The following is a 20,733-nucleotide window of genomic DNA, read 5'->3' as shown; positions in this document are numbered from 1 at the left end:
CACTTTGTACCTCTCCCTAACAAATTACCCATTTGGAGAGAAAAAGTAATCAGAAGGGATAGAAAAGCAGAGTTAAGAATTACTATGTCTCCGAAAGGTAAGGGCAGCCCCCCCACACATGACCAAAACCCCAAAAGTAAGAGTTCCATAAATCTACATTGACATGTAAAATTTTTAAATTAATTCTGACAGCAAGAACATCTGCCAGTTTTACTAGAAATACCATCTGGTTCATTTCTGATAAGACACAGGCACAACTTTACATAGGCCAGGGACTGTCTACAATATGGTTCCCAAAAGGTGACATCCTTGATGACAGCTCCAAGGCAGTGTGCCATGCCTCCCTCCCTGGTGTCCTGAAGCTGCTCCTGCAAACTCAGGATTAGCTCTATAATAAATACAAAACTTGGTTCTTTTATAAAATCACCTCTTCCAAAATTTTCAGTCATCACCCTTAAAACCAGAATTAGTTCAAACAAGACTAACTTCAAAACCCAGATGAATACCAGAAAACATGATAAAGGTCCTGAACAACTTGTATTTTTGAGGAGCTTTCACCTTTGGTGGGTGGTTTCTTATTTTTATTTTGCAATTAGCTAAGAGAAAGGAAGTCCCTTCCAGGAAGTCTTCAAGATTCAAGCCAAAAGAAGTGAGAACAGACTCCTCTAAAGAGGTACAGTCACCTGGTTAGCAGTGAGTATAAAAAGGTGGGTGACTCGGGACTGGGGTCGTAGCTCAGTTAGAGCACTTGCCTAGCATGTGTGAGGTTATGGGTTCGATTCTCAGCACCACATATAAATAAATGAATAAAAATAAAGGCCTATCAACATCTAAAAAAATATTTAAAAAACAAAAAGGTGGGTGACTCAAGGGTAGATTCCCTCATACTTTTCAGATCCTGCTGGGAAATAATGAACCCAATACCCACAAAAAAGAAGATAATCCAAAGAAAAATGGACTACAGAGTTTGCTAACCACCACTGAATGCAATGTGGCAAAGGGTGTATTTGAAACACAGGTGAATAATACAAAAAAAAAAAAATGAAGAGCAGGAATCTGTACAAATTTGCACCAGCCTTCTTACAGTGAGTTCACTACACAGACTGGTAAAACTTTTGGCATTGCATTGTCTGTATTTTCCCTACCTGGTTAGTATTTCGGGACCTCTGTGAAGAAGGAAGGGAACAGGGCAAATGTGGAAATGCCTGATATGGAGAAAACAGAAAGGTCAAGGATGAGAAGTATGCCTTAAAACCCAAGTGCGAAGCTGGGGGCTTAATCAGCTCTGACTCCAGGGCTGCGTTTGGGGATGAGAATCTCTTCTCTGGAAACAGCCCTGGGTAGAAACCACCCAAGGATTTCTCTTCTTCAAATGTGAATATATAGAAGTCCCCAGTGAAGTTCAGAACCTATTTCCTACCAAGAATGGCTTCAGTGCCACCATTCAGTCTCCCGAAACAGGCAGATAGTTACTGTGGTGGGTCAGACATTATGGTAGCACCAAGGAGGATCGAGAGGGAGGCCTTCTCCTAGAGAAGCTGTACTTGTCCTCTGCAGGTCTGCCAGGATAAAGGAAGAAGAAAATGCACAGGTTCCTGAGGTGGGTGTCAGGGTGTCCTCCAGCAGCAGGGACAGTCTCACAGAGAAGACCAGACTTGAATGTTCTGAATGTGAATCTGAATTCAGAGAACTGAACCACAACAAGAGCTGTGGCAGGGAGTCTGTCACCTACCAACAAGGAGGATGTGGAAGAAAAAGGAGAGGAAACAAGTCCCTCCCTTTAGTCACTCAGGATGTGGTCCATCTGCCCGGGAATGCAGGGAAAGGATGTGGTCCAAGGCTGGTCTCCACCCCACCAAACAAAATGACCCTTGCTAACCCCTCTGTGCAGACCAGCAGTGCTCTGCTGCATTGCAAGTCTGTAGCCCTGGCCAGACTCCTCTTTGCACATCTGAAAGACCTCTGGGTTTGCCACTTTCCACTCTGACAAAGCAAGCACTGACTGAGACCATGCAGATGCCAAGCACCACTTCTGCTGTAACCCAATATCAGGCCTTTAAAACATCACCTAATTATGCTATGCTCACTTTCAGTAACTTTAAAGTGGGTACAACTCATGCCACATTTTAAGCATAGTCATGAAGGTAACAATATTAATATATACTGAGCACTTACTATGTGCCAAATCCCAGGTAAAAAATTCAAATGATAGAAAAAGGAAGTTTTAGAAGTCATAGTTCCCCTTATCTTCACAACAAAGAATTCCTTACCCAGATAATTAATATTTGGTAGCTACCCTTCTAGAAATAGTGTTAACACCATTTTCATTTTACAAATGATAAAACTCAGCCTCAAAGAGGTTAAAGTTGCTCAAGGTTATAAAATTGGTAAGTGGCAGTGACGAGGCTGAAAGCAGGATCACTCTAATTTTAAAGTCCACTACCCTCCACTGGCTCCACATAAGTACCCACTTCTGTTCATTTTCACTGGACATAGGAAGGGGTAAACTGCAAGGCCAATAGCCAGGCTTACTCCTCCACTCTCCCAACTAAATGGGAAAAACAGACTAAAAAGCACATCCCTGCCCAAGAACATTAGTACTGCTTTATATTCCTTCAACTCTAAGCTGCCAGGGATAAGGCAATCCCTCCACTGCTAACCGCCTTACTACCCACACAGGCTCATCTTGGGGCTCTGCAAACAAGGGCAGTACAGTGGGGAAGAGGAGCCTGGCCTATAGGAGATACTGCACTCCTGGTGACAAAAGCAAAAGCAAGGAAGTGTCTTCAGGAGACCTCATAGTTCCTGAGGCAAAGACAGTTTCCCTTTGGAAGTAGCACAGGGGCATTTCAGGGGCAGGCCCTAGACTCACTTTGATGCCCAGAGTCAAAACACACATGCAGAAGAATGATTAGGACAAAGATTCCAACAATGCCTGATTCAGAGTAAGCTTCCAAAGCTGCTCAAAATCTTCATGGCACAGTCCTTGGGTCCCAAAGAATTCAGAATTTCTGCTGTTTTACTTTCATCTGAACCTTCTAATAACCTGCCAACTACATAGATTTCTAAATAAGAGGGTTTTGTCCCTATGGTCTTTCCCTCCTCCTCCGAAAGAATAAAAATAAAAACCTCTTACATTGTAACAGAACACACTTCCTTAGTTAGGATAAGAAGACCGCCATTTAAGTTAGTACACATATGCTAAAATGGTGGCTCACACCTGTAATCCCAGAAACTTTTGAGGCTGAGAGAAAAGGATCCCAAATTCAAGGCCAGTCTCAGAAACTTTGCAAGACCCTGTCTCAAAATAAAAAATAACCTGGGCATGGTGCCTGTAATCCCAGCGGCTTGGGAGGCTGAGACAGGAGGATCATGAGTTCAAAGACAACCTCAGCAATGGCAAGACACTAGGCAACTCAGTGAGACCATCTCTAAATAAAAATATGAAATAAGGATGGGGATGTGGCTCAGGAGTCAAGTGCCCATGAGTTCAATCCCCAGTACCCCAAAAAATTTTTTAAAAATAAAATAAATTAAAAAGACTTGGGGATATAGCTCAGTGGTAAAGCACCCCAGGGTTCAATGCTCAGTACCAAAAAAAAAAAAAAGTAGACATTCACAGTTTTGTCCCATAAGTACACAAGAGCTGACCTTGTATTGAGATAGTGGTGAGGGAACAGGAAAGGAACTACTGCTATTATATTGCTGTTTCTCAGCAAGTAAGTTTATCAATTGTGCAATCCCTAGAGGTTCCTCATTTCCCAGCATGAGCTACAAATATTTGATTTAGTGTTTGAGCCCCAGATGACTCAGCATCCCTACTATACAAGTACAGTAGCTGCTGAATACCTACTGTTTGCCAAATTTGGGTTTTCCTTTTCCCATATGAAAAATGGGACTAAAATTGTCCTTGATGTATAGTCCTCTCTTACTACCCACAGGGACTGGTTTATTTCCATGAATAACAAAATCTGTAGATGTTCAAGTTCCTTATATAAAATGGTGTAGTATTTGCACATAATCTACACTAATCTTCCTATCTATATTAAATCATCTTTAGATTACTTATAAGACCTAATACAATGTAAATGCTATGCAAATAGTTTTTATACCAAATTGCTTAATGACCCCCTCAAAAAAAGGCTGTACATATTGTTTGCACAAACACAACCTTTTTTCCCCAAGTGTTCAATTCAAGGTTGCTTGAATATGCACAGTAAGAACCCAAAGGTATAGAAGATCACCTGTTTTTCACGAGATGTCTTAAGTGAAAGCATTCTGTAAAATGAAAAAAGCTTTGCTGATATTAATATGGAAGTCCAGCCTCCAAATTAAACACAGAAGAAACTTAAATCATCCTCAAGGGGTTTGAAGTTTATGAACAGAAAAGACTAACCAAAACATTGGAGAACAAATCAAAATGCATAATTAAGTATTAAATTGTCTACTGCAAAGAATCCCAGTGGGGAGATAACTAAATAGTAGACGGCATTCAATAAATACTTGCTCAATTAATGAACAAGTCAGATACACTGCTTGAAAAATATTCACCTTGTCACCTACCAATATCTTCCCTATTGATAGATAGTGACACTAACACCAAAGGCTCTGAAATCTCTTCATTTTACTACTGCTCACATGAATTCCTAGAAAAGCATGTCAGCATTTGTACAGAATAGCTCCTGTTTCAAAAATGTGCTTTTAAAAAAGCACACACAGGCCATCAAAGGAGATGACCCACATAACTATATTTTATAATTCCATAAGTAACAGAAGTGCCACCAAAAGAATTCAATGCCAGAGAACAAAGAAACAAGCCATCTCATATTATTCATTCATGCTGGACACAAAATATATTTATTTCTCCAAACTGCAGGGGCAAATGTGTAACTTGGCTTCAGTGAGTGACTGAGGCCTCCTTTTACAAGAACTACAGAATCTAGAAATAAAGATCTGCACATGAAAATCAGCAGAAATGGCTCTTTGGTATATTCCAACCATAACACTTAAGAGGCACTAGAGTTTGTGTCTGATCTTGTTAAAACATTCTGGACAACATCTCCTCTTTCCTTCACTTCCCAACACCATGGTTCCTAAACAGTCTTCTTTTCCTGCCACCAGAGTAAACTTGGCAAATTTCCAACAGCTTTTACCACCTTGTTTGTATTTGTCACTCAAACCAAGTCCCCTTCCAAATATCTTCAATTTCAGAATTAATCAACAATAACACTGTTTCATTCCTTATCATCAAGACTCAGTGCCTCAATATCACCTTGCCCTCCCACACTTTTAATTTTAATCCTTTATTCCTGGTCAATCACTTATTAATCAACCTATTAATTGAGCAGTGGGTAAAAAGAAGTGAATGAGGTAGTCCCTGACTTCAGGGAACTTACAGTGTCAGCCTGGGCCTGCACAGACAAAGCTACCTAGAGAGGTAAAAATACAGGGGAACCTATGTCTATTGGGAGCCTAAGTCCTTAGCTGCCCCTAAGGGGTTATTAAGTCACAGAAACAAAGAAACAGGAAAAAAAGATTTCACAAATCAATATTCATATCTAAAACTGAGGGTTGGGGAGATAAGAGAAGGAAGATGATTCCCTTAGGAATCTGAGCTATTCTGAGTAGTCTACTGACTACTTTCCAAATTCCTTTTTTTATAAATATTAGTTGTCAATGGACCTTATTTTATTTATTCATATGCAGTGCTGAGAATCAAACCCAATGCCTCGCACATGCTAGGCAGGCACTGTACTACTGAGCCACAACCCCAGACCATACTTTCCAAATTTCTTACTGTAAAATTCTCACCTGCATTTTCTCCCTTAATTAAAAAAAGAAAAAAGCATATTCAGGTCCCCAAAACACTTATGGATTAAAATCTGATTGGTTAAGTAAACCTGGACAGCAGGAATCCTCAGGACAGATCAAACTCCTAGATTACCTTACTCCAGAGAATGGAAAGCTGCTTGCTAGGGAGGCAAGGGGGACTCTCCAGGGATAGTTCTCCAGTCATTCTGTCCCTTCCAGGGTGACTACAGGCTTAGAGGACAGAAGTCACAGACAAGCGAGAGCAGTCAGGATGAGAGTCTACTGCACACATAGCAGGCATGTACCACCACATACCCAGCAGAATCCTCCAGTACTGTCTCATATTAACCCCTGGGTATTCTCCAGACTGCTAACTCCATGCAGGCAAGTACTGTGCCCATTTTGTTCTTTGTCACACCTGAATACGTAGTACAGTATACCTAATGCCCAGAACAGGAATTCACTAAATACATGCCAAACAAATGACTAGTTACTTCCTTTTCGTTTCTGCAGCAACTATCTACTCACCTCCCACCAGACCAGCATCAGAGCCCAACTAGATAATCAGCTCACAAATTATCATGACTTGAGGGTGCATGTAAAGGGGAAAAAAAGATGGACCGATGAACTCTTATGAAACCCAGAGCCTGTTTTTCTTGCTATCATCCTGGGTAACAAGCAAAATCCCCACAGGACTGAAACAAGGAGGGAGATGGCCTTCCCACAGCAGAGTTTCTATCTGGAGGCGGGATGGAAAATTAAGGATTGATAAAGAAGTGGACCAGCCAACATTCCATTCATTAATTCTCTAGTAATGTCTTAAGCATGCCAAATGAAGCAGCAGCACCCAGTCAACATAAAACTGTGCTAACTGGCTTTCTGGGATGAGGAAAGCCAGCATATATGACCTGTTTCCTTCCTGACTAGTTAGAAACATACAGTTAGAGATGTGCATTCACACTGCATCTGAGTGGGTGGCTGATTCCACATAAAACAAGCCTGAGGAAGTAAGAACTGCAACTGAGAGGGTTTTGGTCTATTAAAAGGGTTAGGTGGGGTTGGGTGGGGTGAAATGGAAGCAAGGATGGGGGTAGAGGATGGAATCAGCTCTCCCAGATTGCTTCATGTTGTCTCTCGGACAATCCGAAAGAATACTACTCAGTCTAGGATGTTAATTAGAAATTGCCACTGTCCCACCTGGGCTAGAGGGCCCCAAAGGGAAAACTGGCAGAGAACACACCTCACTGGCCTAAAGTCAGGTGGTGTTTTGAATTGCAAACAAGCACAGCATAGAGATAAAATAGTTAAGAGGCCTGTCTAGGTACAACTGCACCCATTTTAAGAATAGTTTTCAGAGAGCCAGACGTGGTGGCACATTCCATAATCCCAGCAACTGGGGAGGCTGAGGCACAAGGATCCCAAGTCTGAGACCATCTCAGCAATTTAGCAAGACTCTGTCTCGAAATAAAAATCAGAAAAGACCCAGGCATGGTGGCCTATCCCAGCTCAGGGGGCTGAGGCAAGAGGATTGAAAGTTGGAAGATAGCCTCAGCAACTTAGTGAGGCCCTGTCTCAATATAAAAAATAAAACGGACTGATACAATAAAGTAAGAGTTGAGGATGTGGCTCAGTGGTAAAGCACTTGCCTAGCATATTCAAAAGTTTGAAGTGCTAAGTTTAATCCTCCAGTACCACCCAAAATAAAGACAGAATGGTTCTCCAGGAGACAAACTGACCTTAAAGACTCATTCCCTTTGTAATCTCAATATTCAACTCAAAACCACAATCATAACAAAAACAGAAGAGACATGAATTTTGTTCAAAACAATATGAACCACAAACTCTGTTCGGTTTCCAGTTCCCTTTCATGGGAAGGACCCAGAGGAGAAACAAGGTGATCACACTGGGGTAGAAAAAGCACTAGACTAGGAATATGGAGCCCGGATTTTCCATTGGTCCTGTCAACACTCAGTTAAGTCAGCTCTGAGGATCCATATCCCATTTTTACTTTCTAAAAAAATGAGAAGATAGAATAAGACAATTCCCTAAGTCTCATTCTGTTAATTCTTAACATCTCATGGGTCTATTGTGTCTCTTTTCCCACACTTGGTTTGTTGTACAAGGAATTTTGGTAGCAACTAGATACCTACTGTCAAGAATCTGAACCTTCAGGGGCTGTGGCTGCAGCTCAGTGGTAGAGCACTTGCCTAGCCATGTGTGAGGCACTGGGTTTGATCCTCAGCACCACATAAAAATAAATATTATTGTGTTCATCTACAACTAAAAAACTTTTAAGAAATAATAATTTGAACCTTCATATAAGACTGTCATGTCACCTCACTCAGCCTTTTGAAACTTCTAGGACTTGGGAACAGAAGTTGTATTAACAGTCAGGGTCTGCTCCAAATCCCAAAATTTTGGCAAGAAAGTTATGACTACATTCACACACACACACACACACATGACAGAGAACTTTCTGGAGGTTCCTTGGACTTGGTTACAGAGAAAATAATTCAAGTTCCTTGTTTTTATCTGTCTTGTTGGACAAAGGGCATGTGCCCTATGCCACATCTGTCCAAGAGTAGAACTATCTTTACCCCCTGATAAAACAATTAGGTGACCTACATGTGTACACTTTCAAGAGCATTTAGTAGGGATCTAGAGGCAGGGGAAAGGAAGACCAGTGTTTGGTCATGAACACTAGTTACAATTAGGACAAGGGCAAAAGAAGACACACTGTTGCATTATTCTAGTAAGACGGTTGGTATGATATAAAATCACTCAGGGGTAGATCCTGTAGAGGAAATGACAGCTCAGCGGCACCATCTGCTCCTTTTGGTATCCAGCCTGATCTGCATTTTTTAACCTCAGGTGTAACTGAGGTCCACCTGTGAGAGCCCATGAAAGCTGTGCTAGAGCATTTTCCATCAGCCCTTCATTTTCGCTGCAATTAGTCCCTCCCTCTCCTCCCTACCTTGCTGGTTCGCTTCCCAGCCTAGCAGAAGCAGGTGCACAGAACCCTGGCATGAAATTTTTCACAAGGAAAGGAAAAACTTCTGAGAACTATAAATTTCACTTGATAAGGAAGGCTCTCATGGGGTACGGTAAAGTTCCCTGTAAAACACGACATGATTTAGAAGTGAGGTTTCAGAATGAAAATTCTTTTTTTTTTTTAAAGCAGTAGTACATGTACATGAAATTTAAGCACTTTTAGATCTGTCAATTCTCACCTATGTGTAAAGTTCTGCATCAAAGATTTGAAAACAAGGTCACTGGAGAGTTCAAACTTCAAAACTACAGTAAAAATTTTTTCCTGGCAGCATCTTTTCTTGATTCAATATAAAATACTCCAAACCACAGAACCAAAAGATTTTGCTATAACACTGTTCTCCCTAAAATAAACTGTATAACTAAATAGAATGTCAACTTCAAAGTGTAAATATAGAGTGGAAATATAGGTATAGCTTTTAAAATCTCTCCCTGAGCCTAGCATAGTGATGCACACCTATAATCCCAGCAACTCAGGAGGTTAAGGCAGAAGAATTAAAAGTTCAAGGTCAGCCTGGACAACTTAGACCCTGTCTCAAAATAAAAAATAAGCCAGGCATGGTGGTGCACAAATGTAATACCAGTGACTCAGGAGGCTGAAGCAGAAGGATTGCAAGTCTGAGGCCGGTCTCAGTCTCTTAGTGAGGCCCTAGGCAACATAGCGAGACGCTGTCTCAAAATAAAAAATAAAAAGGGCTGGGAATGTAGCTCACTGGTAAAATATTCCTGGGTTCAAGCCCTAGCACTAAAATAAAATAAAAATAATGATAAAGGGTGCATCACAGGAAACTGTTTTTGGTATAAAGCTAATGAGGGGAAAAAAACACAATACAAAATTGAATTACCAATAAAGATAGAAAAAAACAGGATACACAGAAAGGATGTTTGTTAGGATGGTCAAATCATGGTGAGTTCCCCTCCTTCCCCAGCTCCCCACTGCCCCACCCCACCCCCTCTATCTTCCAAACTCTATAATCTCATTCCAGTGTATTGGCAATTAAAAAACAAAATTTCCCTCAATCAGTTTGCTCAGACTATTATGATTTAAAATGCAAAGTAAGCAAAGCCATCTTATTCTTTTTCAAACTTCCACCCACTTTACTGAGATCAACAGAAAACAACCCAAAGAAGGAAGAGTTGGATAAACAGCCTTCTATCCATTCTCAGAAGCCAGTTTCACTTTTACTGACCTTGTTAGAAGCTGAATCCTTATAGCTGAAATGAAAAATTAAGCAAGATAGTGTACACAAAGAACAGCTCCACACTCTAATCTTAAACTTCTATGAGTGAAGGCAAGTCACTGCTGGCAACTAAGTTGGATTTGGAAAGATGAGATAGATGCTTCTCCTCCTTAAGAAAAGGTATTAAGAGGAGGCTGGGAAAGAGTCCCTATTCATGTCTCTTTGAGATTTTGTTTCCAATCTCCAACAGTAAGAGAAAAAAGAATCCTGTTTAACTTTTCACCATAGAAGATCCTCTTCTGAGCAAAAAGAATTGTCAGTCACCACCTCTGCAGCCTACAGACTCACTGAGAATCTATTGCTGTTATCCGGAATCCCAAGCTAACTTCCCCAAATCAAGAAATGGGGTTCTATTTTTAAAAATTTTAAATGAAATACTGCTCTGTGTGAGAGGGTACACATTAGGACACACACTATCAGGTAATTCTAAGGATCTACTAACAATGGCCATAGTAACAGGGAACTACATCTGTTTCTGCTTGAGAAAATGCTTCAGTAATATCCTGTTTTGGGAGTACAGCATGAATTCTTGGCATGCGGCCTTCAGATGTTTCAAGGATGGCTGTTTTCCTTTTTTGAGATGTAAAAGCCAGGGAGGGAGAGTACATCACAAGCAACACTAGAGTCTGTGAAGTCTGGTTCAGTTCTTGCTGCAGTTGTTGCACTTCCTGCTGTGCTATACCCAGTATCTTCAGAGATACTGCTCAACCCCACCTTGACAGTAGTACAGCTGGCCTTTCACAGGTGCAGCAATCCAGCTCAGTGCCACTGCTGAGGACTACCACATAAAGACTTCCACACTCAGCTGAGAACCAGAGGATGAGAGAGCCTCTGGTTTCTAGGCCAAAACAAAACTAAAGGGCACCTTATAGATAGTCATGAGCACAAGAAGGAAGAACACAGAGGGCCTATCACGACCTCTACCTTCTCACATAAAAGGTTTATACACAATAGTACTCACAGAATGTTTGCCTAGCTCGTGTGAGGCACTGGGTTCGATCCTTAGCATCACATAAAGGCATTGTAGCTATATACAACTAAAAAATATATTTTTAAAAAAATGAACTTACGATCATCCAAGGAAACTGATTACACTGAATCTGAGCCAGGGTCCAGTGAACAGATCTTGATGTTTGAAAGCAGTCACCCCAACGCTTGCCTGACAGCTTCCTGGGTCTCAGATCCAAAGCCATAAACAGCTTCACATGCCCATCACAAAGCCTCCAGCTCTAAACTCAAGCTACAGTCTTTGCTCCCATCAATAGAGAAACAGCCCTCCCACATTACAGGCAATATTTCTCATTGCTCTGGTTTCCAAGTATTCCATGATGTAGCAACATAACTTAAGAACATGAATTTTTAAAAGATTACTCCACTAAATGAAACTTCACTATAGTGAGGTATATAAGTGCTCTGGTTAAAACGTGTCCCCTAAAAATTCAAGTGTTGGAATTTTAAATCTCAAATGTATATGTTAATGCTATTTGGAGGTAGGACAGGAAGGTGGAGGTATTGACAGGTAATTAGGTCTGGATGAGGTCATGAGGGTGGGGCCTCCATGATGGCATTAGTGGCTTAAGAGGAGGAAGAGACCCAAGCTACCAAGAATGCTGCTTCACTCTGTGATGCCCTATGATGTAGAATGCCAGCACCAAGCTCTTGAACTTCCCAGTCTACAAAACTGTGAGTCAAATAAACTTCTACCCTTAAATTACCTGATTCTCAGAAATTTTGTTATAGCAACAGAAAATGGACTATGTAGGTAACCCCACATAGATTTGGAGAGAAACCAGGGGAGCCTCTCATCACACATGCATTTGTGTAAGTGCTTCCCTTAATCCAAATGTCCTAATCGTCAATACTCATGTCTGCAAAAGAGCAATGTTTGCTTTCACGGCTTAAAAAAAAAAAAAAAAAAAAAAAAGCCAAAGAATTCCTTTCTCTGTTCCTTCTCATCGTTTTCTTACTGCTTGAGGAAATCCCAAAACAAGTATTCCCTAGAGTCTAAGCAGACAGAAAAGGGAAAATGAATCCTGCTTTCAGCTTCAGCCTAGAGATCGCATGTCAACTTAGGAGTTCAGTAAAATGCCCTATGTATGGCAGTTATGCAACCTGGCACAGTGGATCTGCAAATGGCCCTGCCACTGTCTCTCATGACTTGTCCCTTGGTAAATGGGGAAGAAGGGAAAGACAAGCGCCTGTGCTCTCAGTCTTTTCCTCTCTACAAGCAAGTGTTTTATTCTCCCAGTTCACCTGCTACTGCAATGAAGGAATATCATGTTCCTCGCTGACTTTTTGTTTGTTTTGTAAAGCTGCTGTATTTCCCTGAACCCACAGAGGATACTAGCAGTAAACTGGTTGTCAGGAGAGCTAAGGATATGGAGCAAGAACACAAGGAAAGTTTCGAAACAAAAGGCAAGTTTTTATCTAGGGAATGGACAAGCTTGCAGCAAGTGAAACAATGCTTAGTAACAATAAACTTGAAAGAAGTCTTACTTTTAGAAGCCAGGTGAATTACTACCTTTGGAGGGTGAATGCATATGTATGTGTGGAGGGGGTAGGGAGCAGCAGGAACTGCTGCCCCAGCAACAGCCAAGGAGGAAATCCCCTGCCAGGAGATGCACCATTACATAAGAGCACAAGTTCAATCACGGCACCATGGAGACCTGCCAGGAAACCAAGCAAAGTGCTGAGGCCTCCTCACCTGCCAGCCTCTGCATGTAGCACCTTATTCTACCTGTCTTTCTCTTCTTTCAGTGGGCTAAATTCTGGGTTTTGAGAAGGCGAGCCTCTGCAATTCAGTAAAACTGTGCCATCTGATAGTGGCTTTGTTATCAGGTTTAAACACTGACCACCTAGAGTTCTAAGCCCTTCCAGTAATAGGTGAGGATTTGTTTCATATACCATTTCTACTACAGTATCCAAGAACTCGCTCTGTACACAAGAATCCCATCTCCAGGCTTCATACTGATACTGTCCCTTATTTAACTTACTAGGCAGAAGTTTCTTAAACAGCAAATGGACCCTAAGGAAAGCAAACAACACAAACCAAAACAAGGTGACTTAGTGAACTCTATGAGGACTTATTCTATCTTATTCATTGCAGTATCCCAACACCTAGTATAGAATGTGTCTGGCAAACATTCTGTATCACATAAATACTTGTGAAACTGAATGAACAAATAAGTGTTGTGCAAGTACACCATAAATGTGTATCTTGGAGAGTTAAGGATACTCATAATCTCAGAAACAGGCTGAAGTAATAGTGCAAGAAAGCTCTAGAAAGACTCCAGAATCTATCTTTGTGATCTTTGGCAAGTTATTTAACTTGTCTAGATTTGGTCTCAATTGAAAAATGGGAAGACAATAACCACCTCAAAAATCTGTTATTAAATGAAATGCAAAAGTGAAACTCTCAGCAAAAAGCTTGGCACACAGGAAGTCCTCAGGAACTTTTCCACATTATTGCTATTATTGTTGTTTTATTAAAATACTCCTTTACTGAGGGGTAGAAATATCCAACTCGGAGAAAAATTTTCATTTCTGGTTGAATATGCATCTAACTAAAAAATGCAAAGCTCAGAAAACTCAGAAGTCAGCGCCAAGGGCATGTCTCTACTAGCCTCCACTAGATGGTGACAATTTGGGTGTGGAATTCCCAAGACAGAAAAAGTTCATACACATTTTTTAACCCAAAGGGATTCAAATAGTAAAAAAAAAACTGTACCAATCACTGAGAAGGATGGAAACACATACTCCCCATTCTGCAGATCTAGAAAGGAAGTAAAAAACTGTGGTTAAACTGAACGGGGTAATCCTCTTCAACTCTGTACAGAGCACACACAACCCCAGTTAGCAAGAGCAACAAAGCCCTGCAATGCCGCCTGCCACAGAGAAAAAAAATTCGGTGGCAACAGCAGCTGCATTAGGCCTCTTTGTTGAGAGGTGAATTTCCCTTTACCCACGCAAACACTTGATTCTGATGCCTCTTTTCTCCTGAGTCTTACAGTCCCCATAACCATCTGCCCGTCCCAATCCCGTTACAGGTAACTTTTTCCACTGTGGCAGCTGCACAGCCACCACCGTGCTGGAGAGTCAGACTCACGCTAATATTTGGGTCTCCAAAAGTCAGGCGTAAAAAAGGAAGTCTGTATGTATAGCCAAAAAAAAAAAAAGAAAGAAAGAAAGAAAGAAAAACCAGACAGGAAGTGGCTTTGGTGAGTTTCAGTCCAGATAATTAGAAAAGTTTTTGAGATTAAAAGCGCAGACGAGGCACAGGGGCTCCAGAAGGCTCACGCATACGCACAGGCGACTCCACGATTTCCTCAGGAAATCCACCTCCGCTAAGCCTGCCCTGCCCAGCGCAAGACCCGCAGCTTTATTCGGTTGGAGGGAAATAGTAACAGTAATAAAGACGGCCTCCGCCTACCCCTGCGCTAGGACCCGGTAAACAGTGCTGGCCCCACTGGCTCTGCCCAGAGTGCGGGTCCCCAAGTGCTCGACCTCCAGTCAGCCGTCCGGTCCTCCCCAGCCCGATACAGCCCACACCGCCACCCCGCAGTCCCGCCGGGCCGGGCCGGGCCAAGCCGGCGCGGGGCTAAGGCCGGTGCCGCTCGCAGCCGGGTGACAGCAGGCCGGCGCGGGGAGCAGACGGCCGGAGCTCCAACCAGAGCCAATCCCGGCGGTGCGCGCCCACCCGCGCCCCTGACAGCCGGCCAGGCGCGCTAGTGACACAATGCCGGCCACGGTGACAACTCACCCAGGAGCGGCGCGGAGACCTCCGGGAGGGCAGCACTCGCAGCTTCCGCGCCACGGGATCCGCTCCGTCGCTGCGCGAGCCCGCAACCCTTTCGGGTCTCGGCGAGGCCCCGCGTGCCCTTGTCTAGCTGGCGCTGGCCGGCGCTGCGGGAGGAGGAGGCAGGCGAGAGAGAGAGGGAGGCGGCGAGGCGGTCGCCGGCTTCGGAGAATGGAACGCGGCGGCGGCGGCGGCGCCAGCGTCACTGACCCAGCTGTACTGCGCGGGCGGGGGAGGCCCCGCAGAGGGAGGAGGGGAAGGGGCGGGGGAAGGGGCGGGGCCAGGCGCGCACGCAACAAGCGCCGGCGTCGCGCCGCCGCGACCGACCCTGGAAGAGGCTCTGCACGCACGCGCCGCCAGCCGGCCTGAGGTCCAGCGAGAGGCGAAATGGCGATGCGGGGGGGGGGGGGGGGGGGGGGTGCTTAAAGGGACAGTCGCTCTGACTGAGGTGGTGTGGGACCAGCTGTGGTAACTACTGGGACTGCGAAGTTTGTAGTGCACTCTCCAGTTCTTGTACGGTTGTTATCATTTAGGTGTTATTTTGGAGTATTGAGTTACTATCATTTGCAAAGAAAAGCTCTAGGTTTACAAGACTTTCACGCATGTTGCCTTGTTAGCTCGCCTCACCAATCTCTGAAGCAGGTTATTATCCCTCTATTAAGCAGTACTCCTTAAACTCTAGTGAGCAGCCTACCAACCTCAAAATTGCCTCGAGGTTTGGGTGGGTGTGGAAATAAGATCTGGGGCCCCACCTCCAGTTATTCGGATTCAGTAAAGCTGGGGTCAGCCTCACGTATCTGTTTTAACGAGCATTCCCAAGTGATCTCTCAGGCATATTAAAATAAAATCACACGAAGGATCTCAAGGTTAAGAAATCTGAAGTTTAGAGCGAAGACTGGCAGAGCCATGCTCCTAGCTTTTCTTTCCCCTCCCGAGCCTTGCCTCCTGGGGCTACTTTCCAGCAAATCCTATGTGAGCAGTTTGTGCACTGTATGGTTACATCATTTGGTGGTGACCTCTCACTATAGATGCTTCTTGGGCTTATGTGTTTACAATGCTCGTGGCCCCTTGATGTTTGGCAATATGACCTTTTATCTTGTGCCCTGGCCCTTGTACCTTGCCTCTCAGAGGTACTTCATAAATGTTGAGGTGGCACTCCAACTTGAAAAGCAGTAGCAGAAGCCGCATTAAAATCCACACATTTATGCCTCCACTGCAGCTTGGATCAGGCAGGCCTATCCTCCCAGATGTGTTCTTGTTTTTCCCTCCTGCCCTTGCAGTACTGGGGATGGAACCCAAGGCTTATGCATGCTCTACCACTGAGCTACACCCCAGGCCCGTAATTTTTTTTTTTTTTTTTCTTTTGCCAGATGCCCTTTGGTAAGAGTACAACACCTCAAGGCCTCTCAACGGACCTAGTTCTAGAAGGCTTTCAGACTGAATTAAAAGGGTAGGTCCTTGAAGAAACTCAAACAAGGCCAGCAGGGTGTTCCCCCCCTCCCCCGCCCACACACACATCCCCAAGAGAGCCCTCACCTGGGCCCCACAGCAACCTGTGACATGTTGCTACCTTTAACTATCCTTGCTCTGCCTTCTTTCTTCCTTGCCTTCTTTGGGGAATATGGACACCCTCCCTTCCTGCTCATTCCCCTCCTCTAGTGGAGCTGCACTACCCAGACCATCACGGGGTTGAAAAGCAAGTATCAGAATTGCTTAGCAGCAGAGCTTAGCAAAACCTGTGCCCAGACAGGGACAGCCTGGAGCCAGGGCCGATGGGATAAAGAGAAAGGAAACAAGGGCAAAGGGTGGAAGAATAACTGAAGGAGACAAATGGAGAGGAAAAGGGGAAAAGTAGGCATTGACATGCAGGTCAGATCATCTATGAAAACAGCTAACTAATTCCCTGACTGTGCACCAGAGTTTGGCCACTAACAGGTGACCTCATGAAAAACCTGCCACCTCAGACATCGTAAAATGGCTTCTGAGACCCTACACAGCTGTTAATCACTACTTAAAATCCTTCCCTGAAACCCAGGCCCACAGGATGAAATCAAACTCCCCAGCAAGTACTCAGGAGGCTGTGGAAGGAGGATTACAAGTTCAAGGCCAGCCTGGACATCTTAGTGAGACCCTGTCTCAAAAATAAAAGGGGCTCAGGATGTAGCTCATTGGTAGAGTGCCCTTGGGTTCAGTCCCCAGTACCACAAACAAACTCCCCAGCTAGCACCAAGAGTCCAGCGCTACCTACGATCTGGCCCAAATCCTTCCTTCCCTCTATACTCCCCAGACTCCAGCCTCCCCATACTACTTGCTGGTCTCTAACAAGCCACTGTTGTTACATCTCAGAGCCTGTGCCCTAGCTGTTCCCTCTACTTGGAATGCCCTCCCCACTTACTAACAGGAGTGGCACTTTGGTTGAGCCTCACAGTTCAGTGTTCATTTCCTTCTGTTCTCCCTTGACAGCATAAGGGTGAGTCTCTTCTCCCTCAGTATATGCTGGCACACCAGCCTCTTCCCTGCCCTTTGCCCCTCCTGCCTGAGATTCCACTTGCCCCCTTATAGACCTGAGCCGTAGCCCCTTCTGTTTATGGGGCCTTGCTCTTCTCATCTGCAAAATGGGGGCGGTACTCCCTGGCCTAAAATAAATATTATTTTTATCCCATTGAAGAGATATCCCAAGGTGAGAGTTAAGAATAATCTGATTTAGAGGGCTGAGGCTCAGTTGGTAGAGTGCTTGCCTCACATGCACAAGGCCCTGGGTTCCATCCCCAGCACCACAAAAAAAAAAAGAATAATCTGATCTGATTTAGAGATACTGAAGTGAAAGGAAACATTGTTCTGTTGTTTTTTTTTTTTTTTTTTTCTTTTTACAGTGCTGGGGATGGAACCCAGGGCCTCCTGCATGCTAGGCAAGTGCTCTACCACCTAGCTAAGAAGGACTTCACTATTGAGTTACATCCCCAGCCCTGATTTTTTTTTTTATTAAAAAAATTGTTTAAAATTTTAAAAAAATATTTTTAAAACATAACAAGTGTGGGCTGGGGATATAACTCAGTGGGTAGAGTGCTTGCCTTGCAAGCACAAGGCACTGGGTTCAATCCCCAGCACCGCGAAAAAAAAAAAAAAATCGTCCTGAAATATAACCAAAACGCCACTAATCCACAATTTAAATGTACAATTATATATTTACAGTGTCCAATTTGCCACCACAGTGGCATATGCCTATAATCCCAGCAATTCAGGAGACTGAGGCATAAAGATCACAAGTTCGAGGCCAGCCTTGGCAACTTAACAGGACCTATCTCAAAATAAAGATAGAAAGAGCTGGAGATGTAACTCAGTGGTATAAAGCACTTGCCTAGCATGTGTGAGATCCTGGGTTCAATTCCCCTCCAAAAAAAGTAAAAAGTACAATTTAATGGTTTATAGTATATTTACAGTGTTGTACAATCATTGCAAAAAGAAACTGTAGGAGATTCTTCCTTCTTCTCTACCTTCCTCCCTAGGCAATCAATAATCTACTTTCTGTCTCTATAGATTTACCTATTCTGAACACTGTATAAATAAAACTATACAATTTGTAGTCTACATAATTGATTTTTTGGTTGTTTGTTGGGGGGTACCAGGGATTGAACTCAGGGGTGTTTAACCACTGAGTCACACCTCTAACCCTTTTTATTTTTTATTTTGAGACAGAGTACTGCCAAAATATTTAGTGTCTCCATAAGTTGCTGAGGCTGGCTTTGAATTTATGATCCTCCTGCCTCAGCCTCCCCGCTGGGATTATAGGCATATGCCACCATGCCCTAGTTGATTTTTTTGTTTGTTTTATTTTGTTTTTTGTTTCTTATACCTAACAATGAATTTTAAGACCAGAGATAATTTTTTATTTTTACTTATTTGAACTTCGATACAATTTTTTTTTTCTTTGACAGTACTGGGGATTACCCTGGGCCTAGGAGGAGTGAGCAAGAGTGCTGGGCGAGCCTTCTACCACTGAGCCACACCCACAGCCCCCAGTGCAAACCTGAAGCCTTGCCATCTAAGCACAGAGAACACCAGGGGAGTTAGCCTAGCCCTGACTAGGAGAAAGTAGAGGAACCAACCATCCAGGGATATGGGACTTCTAGTGGTATAGGAGAGTCTCAGCAAACGAAGATGAGTTGGTACCTCCTGCGGGAAGTCAGGAGGCAGGGTGTTGCTTCTTCCTCCCCTGAGAATCTAATAAGGAGCATGCGTGCTTTACCACCTACAGACAGGACCGAGGAGCTTGACTCCTTGAGAATGAGGGAGAGAAAAGACTCAGAATAAGTATGTGGTACCTCTGTTGTTATGCTTATTACATATAATAATCTATAGAGTACCTACTGTGTGCCAGGTACTTGGTAGGAACTTAATCTCTGTAACCTCTATTTTGGCAAAAATCCTCCAAATTTAATATCATCAACACTATTTTACATGGGAGGCTCAGAGAGATGCGTGCGACTTATCAAAAACCACATAGCAGGTATGTTGCAAAACCAGAACTGATTCTTGTTTGTCTGTACCAAAGGTCACACTTACCCAAATAAACCACGGAGCCCCTCCTATTTCCAACAAAAATGGCAAAAATAACCTAAATTGTCCTTATGTTTCTCTTGATCTCTCTAAAAGTGCTTTTTTGTACTTTTCCCCACAATAGTCCCATAAAATGAGGACACATTTTGACCCCTCAATTTTACCTGTAAGGAAGTCAAGGCACTGAGCAGGTGACTGTCTTGCTGATCTCACCAGAAATTATCATGAGTTTCCTCTTTCAGTTCAAGATTTCTTGGGCAGCCCTCAAAGTAAACTTACTTGACCCCAGGGGAGGTAGAAGTATTCCGTCTGCCCGATCACCGCAAGTCATAGTCCAACATGGATGGGCCGGGCAGCGCTTAGTCAGCCTCAGCTGAGGGGCAGCTCCTACTCCAGAGCAGGAAGATCCCCAGCTCAGGCAGTTTTCTGAATCTGGGAGCCAGCATCACCAACAAGGCACCTCTCCTTAGAGTTTGTCAAGAACCTGTGAGACCCAGTGACTCAGGAGGCTGAGGCAGGAGGATTGTAAGTTCAAAGCCAGCCTCAGCAATTTAGTAAGGCCCTCAACAACTTAGCAAGACCCTGTCTCCAGAAAACAAAAATTGGGGGACTGGGGATATGACTCAGTGGTTAAGTGCCCCTGGGTTCAATCCCCAGTATCAAACAAAGAAACAACAAAAAAAGAATCTGTGAGAACTGGCTTGGTTGCCCAATCCCTATAGACCTGGGTCAGAAGAGGTTTTTCAGAGGTCAGAGGTCAGAGGTCAGATTGGGACCACCCAGAGCAGCAACTGTGATTCCCTGCTCATCCCAATCCTGAGCCCAGCCCTGGAAAACATGCCCGGGAGGCCACCCAGTCTGCAGGTGTGCGTAAGAGGGCGACCCAGCCCCTCCTGCTTTTCTGAAGCACTGAAACATCTTTGACAACATGTTTATCCCACACACAGACCAGCGAAGCTGGGTAAGAGTGTTGGCCCCATTTTTTATATGAAGAAAAGCCAAGATAGAAAGGGAACATCCATCTGCTCTGTCCCCAGGTGGTGACCCAGTAGAAGAAGAACGCCAGGTGCTCCCGCTACATGCACACATGCACACACACACCTCAGGGCCAGCAAACTGATCACCTTCGCACAAGGGCTGGGCTGGGACTCTGGGAGACAGCCTGGGTGAGGCTGGGTAAGGGCAGCCAATAGCCTGAGTCCTTTCTTGATCCAGTCACAAACCCACCACACAGCTCCGGATCACGGGACACCACATTCCCTGTGACTGTCTTCCTTGGTG

General features: G+C 43.8%; 1 protein-coding gene across 6 annotated transcripts in view; it reads right to left on the bottom strand.

The window, feature by feature from the left end:
• The window catches only part of Susd6 (sushi domain containing 6), a 94,249-nt gene extending 79,148 nt beyond the window's left edge, over positions 1 to 15,101 (bottom strand). For all 6 annotated transcript variants that reach the window (XM_047539558.1, XM_047539561.1, XM_047539556.1 and 3 more), the window contains exon 1: positions 14,860 to 15,101. The gene's annotated coding sequence lies outside the window, so the exon portion shown is untranslated. The remainder of the gene's footprint in view (positions 1 to 14,859) is intronic.
• Positions 15,102 to 20,733: the final 5,632 nt, after the last annotated feature.

Source organism: Sciurus carolinensis, chromosome 2, assembly GCF_902686445.1.
Source record: "Sciurus carolinensis chromosome 2, mSciCar1.2, whole genome shotgun sequence".
In the NCBI taxonomy this organism is placed as follows: Eukaryota; Metazoa; Chordata; class Mammalia; order Rodentia; family Sciuridae; genus Sciurus; species Sciurus carolinensis.
The sequence above is the reverse complement of the archived record's forward strand: the minus strand, read 5'-3'. Positions and strand labels throughout refer to the sequence as shown.